The sequence below is a fragment of the Chlorocebus sabaeus genome, chromosome 24 (assembly GCF_047675955.1).
Source record: "Chlorocebus sabaeus isolate Y175 chromosome 24, mChlSab1.0.hap1, whole genome shotgun sequence".
Classification (NCBI taxonomy): domain Eukaryota; kingdom Metazoa; phylum Chordata; class Mammalia; order Primates; family Cercopithecidae; genus Chlorocebus; species Chlorocebus sabaeus.
The window spans coordinates 28,069,462-28,084,573 of record NC_132927.1 but is presented as its reverse complement, the minus strand read 5'-3'; the positions used below and the strand labels follow the sequence as shown (position 1 = coordinate 28,084,573).

At 39.5% G+C, this 15,112-nt stretch overlaps 1 protein-coding gene and 1 long non-coding RNA gene across 2 annotated transcripts in view; one reads left to right on the top strand and one right to left on the bottom strand.

Annotated features, from left to right (window-relative positions):
- Nucleotides 1-15,112, bottom strand: part of FRMD6 (FERM domain containing 6) — a 248,170-nt gene that overhangs the window by 141,923 nt on the left and 91,135 nt on the right. The window lies entirely within an intron of this gene.
- The window catches only part of LOC140710093 (uncharacterized), a 54,919-nt gene that overhangs the window by 11,398 nt on the left and 28,409 nt on the right, over nt 1-15,112 (top strand). Inside the window, exon 2 of the long non-coding RNA XR_012090958.1 lies at nt 6,487-6,598. This is a non-coding gene — a long non-coding RNA (uncharacterized lncRNA). The remainder of the gene's footprint in view (nt 1-6,486; nt 6,599-15,112) is intronic.

The following is a 15,112-nucleotide window of genomic DNA, read 5'->3' as shown; positions in this document are numbered from 1 at the left end:
CAAACAAACAAACAAAAACAACAAAAAACAACAATAAAAAACCCAAAACAAAACAATACTGGGTGGTGGTGTTTTAAAACCTGTACATGGAGCAAAAATCTAGGAGTGATAAATACTCTCTAGGACCTTCTATAGTCACTTATCCTGTGGTTTTCCCATCTCTAAAATGGGATTGATAATGCTGTAGGGACTAAAAACTCTTTTTGGAAAAGAATGAAAGCTTGTTCCATACTTAATTCAAGGTAGAATGTGAGCAGGTAGAGAAGGACGGGAAGGAAAGTAAAGATTTGTCATTTTCCAGCTCTCCATCATCTGGATCCCCTTCCCATTATCAGCTGTGAGCTAGAAAGTGAACTGCATGTTCCCATGGGGGTTTAATATCAGAGTGAGTGACCCAGAGAAGCCTGAACAGTTTAGGGCTCATGGTGGTCATGGTGCAGCCACTGCTCAGTGACAATGGCATCAGCCATGGTGCATGGTCCCCAGAAATGGCAGTGACCAAGCCACACTGTTCATGTGGCATGAGACTTTATGAGTTTCCTTTGTTCCCTGTGTGGGTTTTGTGTCTGATTCTCTGGCCTTCCCATGAGTCTGTGAGCCTCTCTATGTTCTTTGATTTAATGCTTTACAGTTTAAGGTAGCCAGAATTCTTTCAACTGAGACCTGTTAGGCATAGATGGTGGCATATCAGAGTGTGAGGTTGGGGCAGCCTGGGGTGGAAGTCATTTTAGATCTAAAACTCTTCTCATGTGAGCATTCAAGCTGATCACTAAAATTTGTCTCAAAGGGAATGGGAAAACCATGGTCCCCATTTGGGTCATATTCTTGTAGATGTAGAAGATATATCAGCAGGGGAGGGTATTTCTGCTCCTTGTATTTATAATTTATAATTTTCTTACATAATCAAATAGAGATCTACAGAACACCCATTTTTCTTTTAAACTTCTCTCTGTGCTAGTTTTGTTAAGACCTAATAAAAATTCATCTTTTAACATGTCTAAAACAAAATTAGAAGAGAGAATATGAAATAGCACAGTAGTACAGACTATAGTAATGCCAGAGAACCTAATGAAAAAGAAAGAAAATATGGGTGAAAAATAGCTAAAATCCTAACCCAAACAGCGCTTGACTCTCAGGGGTCATGGGAGTTCATTTCCATCATGCTGTAACCCTAAACTTTGTCTTGTTCAATTGAATGCACAGAGCAGTGATAAGAACATCATTGCAGCTAATGTCAGTAGGAAGGCCCCTCAAGGTTACTTTCATGGATGGGGACCACTTACTTCTTTTTCATATTTTAATTTTATGCTTAAGTATTTTTACAGTTAATGTAGCTTAACTATTCAAAGTAAAACACTGAAAATGTCTAGATGGGTCTGCACAACCCCATAAACAGATAGGTTTGGTCCTGGCCTTTTTATTAGCTCTTAGTAAGATTACACATGCAAGCATCCCCACCCCAGTGAAAATGCCCTCTAGATCACCCAGATCAAAAGGAGAAGGTATTGAGTACGCAAAAACGCAGCTCAAAACACCTTGCTCAACCACACCCCCATGGGAAACAGCAGTGATAAATCTTTAGTAATAAATGAAAGTTTAAGCTATACTAATATTTAGAGTTGGTCAATCTCGTGCCAGCCACTGCGGCCATGCGATTAACCCAAGCTAATAAAACTTGGTGTAAAGATGTGTAAGGTCTGCCCTCAATAAAACTAAATTCCATCTAAGAGGAGGTGACACTTAGAGGTGTCACTGCTACCTCATCTGTATTTTCAGAGAAGCCACCTCAATCTACTATTAAAATTTAGCTGCAGGTATAAAAATAGACACATAGGTCAATGGAACAGAATAGGGAACCCAGAAATAAAGTCACACACCTAACAACCAGCTGATCTTTGACAAAGTCATCAAAAATATATACTGGGAAAATGACAACCTATTCAACAAATGGTGCTGGAAAAATTGGATAGCCATATGCAGAAGAATGAAACTGGACCCATACCTCTCACCATAGAAAAAGATGAACTTGGATCAGGAGTGATAGCTCATGGCCATAACCCTAGCACTTTGAGAGACCAAGGAGGGAGATTCACTTGAGCCCAGGAGTTTAAGACCAACCTGGGCAACATGGCAACATAGCAAGACCCTGTCTCGAAAAAAGTTTTCTTAAAAAATTAGCTGAGTGTAAGCCAATAGAACAAAGCTGGAGGCATCACGCTACCTGACTTCAGACTATACTACAAGGCTATAGTAACTAAAACAGCATGGTACTGGTACCAAAACAGAGATACAGACCGATGGAACAGAACAGAGCCCTCAGAAATAATATCACACATCTACAATCATCTGATCTTTGACAAACCTGACAAAAACAAGAAATGGGGAAAGGATTCCCTATTTAATAAATGGTGCTGGGAAAATTGGCTAGCCATATGTAGAAAGCTGAAACTGGATCCCTTCCTTACACCTTATACGAAAATTAATTCAAGAAGGACTAGAGACGTAAATGTTAGACCTAAAACCATAAAAACCCTAGAAGAAAACCTAGGCAATACCATTCAGGACATAGGCATGGGCAAGGACTTCATGACTAAAACACCAAAAGCAAGGCAACAGAAACCAAAATGACAAATGGGATCTAATTAAACTAAAGAGCTTCTGCACAGCAAAAGAAACTACCATTCAAGTGAACAGGCAACCTACAGAATGGGAGAAAATGTTTACAATCTACCCATCTGACAAAGGGCTAATATCTAGAATCTACAAAGAACTTAAACAAATTTACAAGAAAAAAATCAAACAACCCCATCAAAAAGTGGGCAAAGGATATGAACAGACACTTCTCAAAAGAAGACATTTATGCAGCCAACAGATACATGAAAAAATGCTCATCATCACTGGCCATCAGAGAAAGGCAAATCAAAACCACAATGAGATATCATCTCACACCAGTTAGAATGGTGATCATAAACAGGTGCTGGAGAGGATGTGGAGAAATAGGAACACTTTTACACTGTTGGTAGGACAGTAAACTAGTTCAACCATTGTGGAAAACAGTGTGGTGATTCCTCAAGGATTTAGAACTAGAAATACCATTTGACCCAGCCATCCCATTACTGGGTATATACCCAAAGGATTATAAATCATGCTGCTATAAAGACACATTATAAATCATGCTGCTATAAAGACACATGCACACATATGTTTATTGTGGCACTATTCACAATAGCAAAGACTTGGAACCAACCCAAATGTCCATCAGTGATAGACTGGATTAAGAAAATGTGGCACATATACACCATGGAATACTATGGAGCCATAAAAAAAGATTGAGTTCATGTCCTTTGTAGGGACATGGATGAAGCTAGAAACCATCATTCTGAGCAAACTATCGCAAGGACAGAAAACCAAACACCACATGTTCTCACTCATAGGTGGGAATTGAACAATGAGAACACTTGGACACAGGGTGGGGAACATCACACACTGGGGCATGTCATGGGGAGTGGGGAGTGGGGAGGGATAGCATCAGGAGATATACCTAATGTAAATGACGAGTTAATGGGTGCAGCACACCAACATGGCACATGTATACATATGTAACAAACTTGCACGTTGTGCACATGTACCCTAGAACTTAAAGTGTGTGTGTGTGTGTGTGTATATATATATATATATATAAATTAGTTGAGTGTGATGGTGCATGCCTGTAGTCCCAGTTACTTAGGAGATGGAGGCAGGAGGATTGCTTGAATCTAGGTTGAGGCTGCAGTGAGCCATGCTCATGCCACTGCACTCCAGCCTGGGTAATGGAGCAAGATGCCATCTCCAAAATAATGATAATAATAATAATTATAATAAGATAAAGACCTAAACATAAGACATGAAACCATAAAATTCCTAGAAGAAAACCCACGAAATAGTCTTCTGGACATTGCCCAAGGCAAAGAATTTTTGAGCAAGTCCTCAAAAGCAAATGCAACAAAACCAAAAATAGACAAATGGGATTTAATTAAATTAAAAAGCTTCTGCACAGCAAAAAGAAACAGTCAAGAAAGCAGACAACTACAGTATGGGAAAAATATTTGTAAACTATGAATCCAACCAAGGGCTAATATTCAGAATCCATAAGGAATTCAAACAACTCAAGACAAAAAAAAAAAAAAACAACAAAAACCTTTAACAAGTGGGCAAAGGACATCAACAGGCATTTTCAAAAGAAGTCATAGACAGATGTGGCCAACAAACATGTGGAAAAATGTTCAGCATCACTAATCACCAGAGACATGCGAATTGAAACCACAATGAGGTATCATCTTATACCAGTCAGAATGATTATTATTAAACAGTCTAAAAGCAACAGAAGTTGGTGAGGATGTGGAGAAAAGGAAATGATTATACACTGTTGGTGGGAATGTAAATTAGTACAACCTTTATAGAAAACAGTATGGAGATTTCTCAAAAACTTGAAATAGACCTACCATTTAAACCAGCAATCCCACAACTGGGTGTATACTCCAAAGGAAAGAAATCAATATATCAAAAAGACACCTGCATTGTATATTTATTGCAGCATTATTCACAGTAGCAAAATCATGGAATCAATCCAAGTACCCATCAACAAAGGTTTGGTAAAGAAAAGGTTATATATATACACACACACGTATATATATAATATATATGTATACAATATGTATACATGTTCTATATATTATATATAGTATGTATATATTGCACCATGGCATACTATTCAGTCATAAAAAGAATAAAATAATGTATATATATTATATATATACATATATAATATATATAATATGTATACATATATATAATATGTATACATATATATGCACCATGGCATACTATTCAGCCACAAAAAGAATAAAATAATGTCTTTTGCAGCAACATGGATGGAACTGGAGGCCATTATCCTAAGTGAAAGGACTCAGAAACAGGAAGTCAAATATCGCATATTCTTATTTATGAGTGGAAGGTAAATAATGGGTATACATGAACATACAGAGTGAAATAATAGATATTGGAGACTATGAAAGGTGAGAGGGTGGGAATTCGGTGAGGGGTTAAAAATTACCTATTTTATAAAGCTTATAACCTTTAATCCTTACAACATGCAAGATAGGTATTCCTATCTTACAGATGAGGAAACCAAGACTCAGGTGTTATTTGATCTAAAGTCATATAGCTAATAAATGTGAAACCTGGATTTGAACCTAGGTCCAGCTGCCTCTCAAGTTTTTGCTTTTACTCCCTTCTTGGTCTTGCTTCAGAAGCAGAGAATTTAGGATCTGCTAAATCTGAGAGTTCTTGGGTAAACACTAATTGTAGGCACTTAAATTGGGTAAACACTTAAATTGTAGCCTAATCACAATTTCAGGTTGTGAGATTGCATAAAAACAAGGAGAAAGGGGTCACTCCCTCCCTCCCCTGGGACAAATTTAAGTCGTATGTGCATATGTATGAAGGTGAAAGATGGTTTACTTGGGAGACTCAGATGTGGTGAGGAACTGGGGGCCTAGGATAGCTTTGCTGGAGAAACAGGAGGGGCTTCTAGGAGTGAACATAACATGCTAACGTTACAACAGCAGTCACAGGAACAGGGTGCCCAGTGGAATGGAAGAACTCCATCTTGCCAGGCTGTCCTAGAGAAAAAACACCCTGAAACTATAATGCAGCAAAGGGGAATGATAGGATGGCAACAATGACAGCTACTGCATATTGAGTGTTCACTATATGCAAGGATCATTCCAAAGGCTTTATGTGTGTTAACTCATTTAATATTCACATTCTTGCTAGAAGATAAGTACTGATCACAATATCTTTTTATGAATGAGGAAACTGAGCCACAAAGAATTAATTCTAAAAAGAATGAAATTTGCCCAAGTAACACAAGTGTTGTAGAACCAGAATTCAAATGTAGGCCATTTACCTTCAGAGCTTATATCCTTTACCACTATAATTTACAGACTCTGAGGAAAGTGAACATGTATGAGGTTGATTGGCAGTAAAAGAAACTAAGAAAAGGAGAGACCGGGATGGATCCTAATGGATATTAAAGCAACACTGTGTTAAATTCCATCTCTGTTGACAAGGACTTGCCCACATGCTGATGATGGTGTCAACTGCTTAATGGAAAAATTGCAAAGGGCCTTGGAATGTGATCATCATGTTACAGAAGGTACCACACAGAAGTAATTATAATAAAGCCAACTCCCTCTCACAGGTACCAAACCTGAAATGATGCTGTCTATGCCCAAGTGGTACCATTGATCAATTTCCCTATTTCTGTCAAAGCTATGTCAGCTTGGAGGCAACTTAGTTCCTTTATTATTGATATCCTATCATGCTTTCTCAATCCTCTCTGGAAAATTCTACTATTTTCACTGAGCCCAGTGTACCTCTTGTACTTCACTTGGATTTTGCAATAATGCCTCACAGGTCACCTTGCCTCTTGTCTCTCCCTTCCAGGCTGAACCAAATGCCAGGAGAATCTTTCAGAGTGTCCTGGAACATTGGAAATAGCCTTAAAGCTTAAATGATGAATCAGAAGAGTTATGCTCTATTCTAGTGCTGCCACTAGGTAAGTGACACTGGGAGTCATTTCAACCCTCTAAATCTTTAGAATCTACAAATACAAAAGGAGGAGTTGATATCGATGCTCTCTAAGGTCCTTCTAGTGTTTTAAGTATATGAATGTACGAATGAATGAATTCCTTGCTTGTATACCCGCTTATGATTTCTGTTTCAAACTTTAAACCTGGTGCTCAAGGCTCTATATAAAAGTTTTCTCACACCATTTTACAAGATAGCCATTCCTCCCCTGTCATGTCTTATTCATTTCTAAACCCCAGCTTCTCTTTCTGCTACTCCTGCTTCCCAAAAAGTCCAATTCCATCCTCTTCACAGCCAAAACCTTAGGCCATCATTAAGGTTCTGCACCAGAACCATGTCTTCCACTGACAGCTTTCCTGAGTGACTCCAGGCTGCACCATTGTAATTCTTCAGAAAGTATATACACATGGTAGCCAAAGAGCCTGGGCCCTGGAACCAGACTGCCTGGAGTCAAATGCTAGCTCTGCTACTTACGAGCTGCTGGTTAGTTAACCTTTCTATGCCTCAGTTTCACCATGTGTAAAATGGATTGTAAGAGTGGCTACTTGGCAAGATTGTTGTGAAGTTTAATATATGTGTTAATATATGTAAAACACATGGAAGAGCTCCAGGTACATCGTAAGTGCTCTGTAAACATCATCTATTATTATTATTGCAACCACACTTCACATATTTTAAATAAATCTTAAGAATTAAATTGTTTCGTGCATGTAGATAATGTCTCCCCAAGTAAACAGCAAGGATCTTCACTATTTTCTATGGTTTCATGTCCTGGCAAGGGAATTCAAAGCATCACAGCAGCTATTCCTAAACAAACAAACCTGTTCTAAACAAACACCTGAAGACAGTAAGGGAGGCCTTACCTGGTGCACCGCAACTTTAAGCCATTTTAGTTCGGCAAATAAAGAGAATTATGACACAAACAGACATAATAAAGACCTTGCAGCTGCAGCCACTGGCTTCTCCTTAATGTCTTGGTTTCTTTCTGACTCTTTACAGCTGAATTCTAGGAGTTGGGAATGAGAATTTCTAATGGATTTACTGATACTACTTTATATAATTCAATACATAATAAAATGAAAATCTCTTGAAAATGCATATGAGTGCCATCATGTTGAGGCAGTTATTGCAGGAAAGGGGAGAAAGTAAAAACTATGTGTGGAATAAAATGATAAAATATTCTTATTTCATCATCTTACCTTTTGAGTCCTTTATATTGTGAGTTCCAAATATGGTCAAGATGAAATGTGTTTATTTTGCCTTGAACTTTCTCACTAATGTACCAAAGGGGCATTTCATGAAAGCTAAGCAGTATGAATTTCCAATAAAGCAACCAAGCTCCCTTAAGAAGTGCTCTGGAAGGAAAATTTCTCATTGTTTTGTTGTACTTCTCACCACCAAGTCAAACCAACTGCCAATGCCAAGTTGGACAGGAAGGGTGTCATGACATCAAATATTACATTCCACTGGTAGTGAGATGACCATTATGTTTCTCAGAGCAAGCATGGCTTCATAAGCCAGTTCCTGTTTGCAAGCTGATCTCACCGGCGATCCAGACAAATGCATACTGCAGCAGCAGTGTGGGCTAGTGGGAAGGCTGGTAGCTTCCTAATGATTCTGCATAGCCTTTGGACACCATGGTGGGTCTGGAGCCATAAAATGGTGTGGTTACAATGCCGGAGGTGAAAATACAGCAAAACTCCAAAGTAATGTGGACTAAAGCTGAGTGTGCAATTATTTTCTTGAGTGATGATCACAAGGAAGATAATATCATCCAATATCTTTCCTCATTAAGTGGGATGATGGACTATCCTGACGGACAAGTCATTGCTCTCATCCTGATCTCTACTGGATTAGGACACATCTCAGAAACAAAGCAAAAAAATTCTCCTTCTGCCCTTCCCCACATAAACAAACAAAACAGAAACAAACTCTAGTGGCTCTTTCTCTAGAACACTAGGGAGCATGACAAGCTATTAGAAAATAGCATAGACTTCCACTTTAGTCAGTATGGATGATGTCTTCACAAATATTTATTGAGCCCTATGCTAGGAGCTTGGGCTAGAGAAATAAATAAGACAAGTCCTATTCTAAAGGAGCTTACAGTCTACTAAGATAAAAGATAAGCCCTTTCTGTCTCAAAATGGAACATGCATGGACAGCTGGGATTTAATATTCACAACAGAGGATTTTTTTTCAAAGTCTTTCACCTATTGTGGTTCCCTTATGATGATTTGCTACTCTTTGGGGATGACACTATTTTCACCGTATATATAGCTGTCTGATTCAAGCTCCACAGATTTAATGGGGGTAGAGGAAGCATTTCCAGGTTAGAATAAAACATAAAGTTCTTTTGCTCAACTGAGCTTTTCACCAGCACTGCTTAGACACTGAATCCTGGAAACATGGTAGAATGTGATGCCAAGAATTCGGCAAGGATCTGGAGAAAATCAACTGAGCTTTAACTTAGCATTTTATTGCCTCTTCACAAAATGAACCAAGAATAGATAAAGACATATAAACTTAGTGATTTATAGTTTTCAAAATATTTTCTATGTTTCTCCACCATGTATTTGTTTTGCTTTAAGTCTTTTGAATTGGTACTTGACTGATAAGGATAAGCACTGTAAATGCCTCCAAAAGATAAGAATTTCTTCTAGCTTGGGAAGAAAGAGAAGGAGAATGATTATAAAACTTCTTGGAGAGCACTCACTTTGTTTAATTTTCCCTCTAGATTGTTAGAAACTTGAGCGTGGGGAACTGCCTTACTCATCTTGGTCACTTCTGAATCTACCTCAAGTGCTCCAGAAATGTTTGTTGAATGAATGTATGAATGAGGCATGGATGAATGTCTAGGTCTTGAAGGAGAGGAGGTAGTGGATAAAGAAAGATGGGGAGAGACTGAGGATGAGATAGAAGCATTTGTACAGTGTGGGAAGTGTGGGCAGATGCATGGGTGGGGAATGGGGGCAGGTTACATGATATTAGTATAGTTGAACGGAAACGCATCTTGGCAGAGGAGGCTGCAGAAAGACTCTGGGGCCACATTGGTGAATGTATCTGCTTTCTATGGTACCGTGGCGGCCAGTCTATCATTTCCACATCTTTTCTCTTTTATTTAATTTTTTAAGGCCACACTAGCTCAAGCTCTAGTAATGGGTCTTCATTTAGTTCCTATATTAATTTATGGATATAAAAAAGCCTGCATTTTTGGGCTACCATGTAAAGTTGAGCAGGCTGTACACTGCACAATTCACAGGAACAGTTATAGATCTAGTACAGTGCATGCCAGCACTGTGCTCCCTCATTCTCCCTATATTTGTAATGAAATACATTTACAAATTGATAAATTGCTGGAAGTGCAACACGTTGAGAAATACTTTTAACTATCTTTCCTCTTTACCCATTATATAGTCCTGAAGAACCCCTGATTCTTTCATTTTCCTCAGTCTGTGAGGCTTATATTACAGAAAAAATTGTGTTGCTTTTTTGTGATGCTTCCACATTCTAACTCTCAAAAATCAAAGGGTGTCTATTTTGAACCATTCTATATTGGGTAGGGTTCTGATGTTGCAGTTCTTGGGTTCAAATTCTGGCTCTATCACTTAATGTGTGATCTTGTGCAAACTATTTAACTTCTCTGTGCCTCATTTTCCTTAGTTGTAAAGTGGGAATCATAAGAGCTCCTACCCTATAGGGTTAATGTAAGAAATAATTGAGATAATCTATGTAAAGCACTCAGCACGGTGACATAGGGAGTGCTCATAGGTGTTTGTAATTATGCTACTAAATTATTATTGCTGATACTGGACTTCCAGGTTGAGCCTGCTGGGCAGAATTCCTCCTGTGCCCCTACAGCTGGGACGGCCCATCCAGAGTCTGTCCATTTCCAATAAGCAGGGCAGGTGTCCACATTCCTCCCAGGTTGTTCATTCCACAAGAGTTAACCAGATAATCCCCAGCTATGGGTTGACAGATCACAAAAATACACACACACACACGGTGCACACAACTTCCCCTTTGCTTCAGAAACTTGTAACAACAATGCCACAAAATCAGGATGTTGTTAGGGTTTCCCTCCCTGTCTCTTTCTCCAGTCTAGTCCATTCAAATGTCATTGTTGGGTCTGAGAGGGAAATGGGGGATATGTGAGCCCCCAGAACATTTCATGGGTAACAGTGGAGCTCTGGCAGATAACAATGGTTTTTGGTAAAGGATGAGCCCAAGAAAGAGAGATAAGACAGTTTTGTTGTTTTTAGTGATGGTGAGTGTGTGCATGTGTCAGATTGTAAATGGGGCAGAGAATATGTCCGATCTGGAGAGGGACCTGGAAATCAAAGATCAAGTTGCAAGGGGAGAGGGGTCTAGGGTCAGGTGAACAGTGAGAGAGGAGGAATACACTGGCAAGTTGAAAAGCAGGATTCAACAATGAGCAAGGAGCAGAGACTCATAGCATGTCTTCTCTCACTGAATCATTTGACAAATTGTTCTTGAGCATTGACTATGTGCTGGAATGTGTTAAATGCAGGGTATTCAACAAAGAACCGGACAGAATCCCTACTTTCATGGAGCTATCATCTAAAGGAAACAAATAAACACATTATTGGTGAGAAGTTAAATCCTAGAAGTAAGTGCAAGGCATTATGGATATGAGGGGTTGTCATTGGTCTGATAAATTTTCTTGGAGAGAATTTGGTGCTTTCAGGAACAGCCGTGGGATGGGCACAGCTGGGGTAGACTGTGGGAGTGAAGTGAGGTGAAGATAGAGAGGTAAACGGGAGCAATATTATAAAAACGATCTTGGGATCAAAGGTTAAAGAAATTGTTCTTTATTGTGAGGGCACTCTGCAATGTAAAACTTAAATATTAGTTATATCCACAGGCTTGGAATCCAGGGAGAGAAATTGGGTGGTTGTTTCCTTGAATATATTTTATATAATATGAAAACTCAACTGAGGATATTTACTGAAAGGTGCCTCCCCCCTTATATTTTCCTTTATGAGAGATGAAAGGTTGTCCCTGCCTGTGGCAGGGCACTCTCCAAAGAGAAGTGATACATCTTCAGCCCCACCTAGCAGCTCTTCCTCTTTAGAGCAAACCTTGTGCCAGCCTATATGTTTGCTGTGGGTGGGTTTTCATAAAGCTGTAAAGAAGAAAAGGAAATCTATCATTTATTACCTTCCGGTAGCCACATTTATATTCCTCAGCCTGGCCTTCAAGGTCAATTAACTTCTTCCACCCAAACTCATACTATTCCCCATGCATGGGTCCTCTTCTCTGGTCAAATGGATTGCAGAACATGATATGTACCTCCCTGCTTGGGTTCCTCTGATCTTATTTTTCTTTTCAGTCTTGCCCTCTTCAAGCCTCAGTTTCCTCATCTATAAATTGGGGATCATAATATCTTATTCAGTATGTTACACAGATCATGTGTCTGAAAGTACCCAGCATAGTTCCTGGCACAAAAAACATCATTCAACAAATGCAAGCATTTGCAAAACTCAAGTTCTAGATCCTTGTCTGCATGTCACAAACTTCAATACTCAAGTGTTTTCAGGGCTGAGTATCACACAAGTGGTGAGAACCAGAGCAAATAGGAAAGGGCATGCTCTGCTTAGAGGCAATGAACATGCACAGAAACAAAAACGAAAATACACAAACAAAAATGCCTCAGACCTCCTTTGGTTTAAACCTACCACTTTGGAATCCTTTTGACTTTTGCCTCATTACTTAGATGGTAAATATTTCTTCTTATGTAATTCTATTTCACCCAGTGGCCACTTTGTGCCACTTATTTTCCACTTACTTTATATTCTTTGTAGTGTTATTTATATTTAAGTGTAAGTTTTTTGACTTTCAGGATTATTATGAAAACCAAGTGAAATCACATATGTCAAGAATCCAGTGCCTGGCATCAATGGTAGCTTTACTGTTATTCATAATGATAATGATGCTATTATCAGTCTCTTAAATTCAGAGACCAGGTCTCTAAGAGTTCCAGGAATTTCCTTCCTGCTTGTTGACTTGGCAAAGAACAATAATAACAACAATGATGGCTTCTGCTTATTGAGTGATTAACCATAGGGTAGGAACTATTAGGAGTGCTTTACATGCCTGAACTCATTTCTGCTCATGATAACCTGTGAGTAGGCCCTATTGGTATAATGCCATTGTAGAGATGAAGAAATTGAGGCAATAAAAGATCAAGTAACTAGCCAAGTTACATAGTTAAGAAATAGCAGAGGCACGTGTATACCTATGTAACAAACCTGCACGTTCTGCACATGTATCCCAGAATGTAAAGTATTAAAAAAAAAAAAAAAGAAAGAAAAAAGAAATGGCAGAGCTAGGATTTGAACTAGGTTGGCTGGCCCCAGAGCCTATACACACAGTGAGTATAACTCTATACTCACTTTCTGACCAACCTCTGTTCATCCTTGAAGGGCCAGGTCACATGTTACCCCCTCTCCTACTTTCCACGGCAGAGTTAGTTGCTCCATCCTAGGTACTGTCATAGTACTTTAAATGTAGCAATTATCCAGATCTACAGCAATGATCACATTAACATTGTTTATTTTTATGTGTGTGTTTATTTGTATGTGAGTTTCTTATGGAAGAATCTGTGAATTACTCAAGGCTGTATACTTAGCATAGGGCTTGGCACATATCTGATATACAAAACTATACATTGAGTCTTCGTTGAACTAGTAAGTCAGCTAAATTTGATGATCATGATGATAGTGGCTGGAGGTGAAACATGGTTGAATGGAAATTTCAAATGGTAAGAACCATAGTGCTCAGCTACTGGCTGTTTGTGCCATGAGTTTGGTGATATTTTTGCTATTCTTTTTTTTTGTTTTGGAGTAGTTAAATAACTCCTATTTAAGATGTCTCAGGGCTCCTAAGCCCTTCTTAGCTACGTGTCTTCCCACCCACTCCCTTCTGAGAAGGACTAGCTCATGGCAGATGTGACTGCCTTGCGAATACCAACAGAAGAAACAAAGAATGTGCTGAAACCTATGCCTTGCAACAAGTTATTAAAATTTCACCAGAGGTTACACAAACAAGAAGAAAGAATGACTGAAGGAGGCTCAGCCCCACCCCAACATAAGCCATGATCCATATTTTATTGTAACAACACCTTACATTTGCATAGTGCTTTAAAATGTATAATCCTCTCCCCTCTATTATGTCACCTGATTCTTACAACTCATTGGATTAGACAGGAGAGGCACAAGGAGAGAAAGAGACTTGTCTAACATCATGTGACCAGTGGAAAACAAAATTGGGAGGAGGACCTGTCTTCCATACAACATTTATGCAATGCGCCAGACAAGATGACCCAAGTGGCTAATTTGATATTGAGGGGTTCCTGTCCCCAGAGTGCGTATATCTGGTCTCCTAAGTACTATGAAGACAGAAAAGATTTTGCAGATGATAGACATGAAAACACTGAAGAATGGGTCAAGGGATAACATGCTGAGGGTCAAAGAAAAGATGAAGAACATGAGCTTAGGGGTGAAGGGGAGTACAAGGTGATATCCACTCATGGAGGACCAAAAGAGAAGCCCTGTCACAGAAGGAGGCAGCATGTTGATGTTCACAGGATAAAAAGAAAAATTTAAAGCATTCTGCTTCAAAAGAAGAGATGAGATAGGCATGCCCGAGTTCAGAAGACAGAGGAGGTTTCAGTCTTCATGAACTGCCTGGGCAAACTAGCTATGCTGAATGCTTTTAAAGGATTCTTCTTTCTCTATGTTGTTATGCCCTACCAGGAGATCTAAGAGACCCATCAGATCCCCTGGCCTGTGCTTTCCACTTCAATTCCCTGTTCCCACCATACTGGGCTTACAGTCTGTAAGGCTATAGGAATGTGGAGAAGCCCAGAAACAGGAAATGGGGTGAGAATGTCTTCTTTGATGTCGGCACTTAAGTTTGCTTTGTGATTCCTCGTGCCTTGTGCCTCTGGTTCCTGCAGACTCTGTGGGCTCTTGTCTCAGATCCCCTTCCTGTGGCCCACTCTCCTGGGTGTCAGGTGCCAGGGCTGCTCTGGTTCTTGGTTGTTCAGGCTGCCCTTTGCCTCAGGTCTGCGGTCTGCTCTTCTCCTCCACTGCCGACCACAGGCTCAGGCTGGACTTGCTCTATTCTGGCTCCCGGCTACAACCATTTGCTGCCAGTAGCCTGCTGCTGATGTGGTCTCCACTTACTTCCTCAAAGAATGTGGGACTATACTAGAAACTGTCTGCAATAAGGTAGCATTTGTCCCATTTGGGAATACCTGCTAATCGGTTCATGTTTATAAAGATGCAGCTCATGGCCCATGAGCTCTTGCTGGTCATGACCAGAAAGAAAAAGAGACAGGGAGTGTTCCAGCCATCTGCAAATGTAAAACAAGGCAGAAACATAGCGCATTCTCAAATACAGCTGAAAGCACTGCAGCATAGGCAGCTGAATCCCGTTAAGAAATCATGAGGAATCTCTG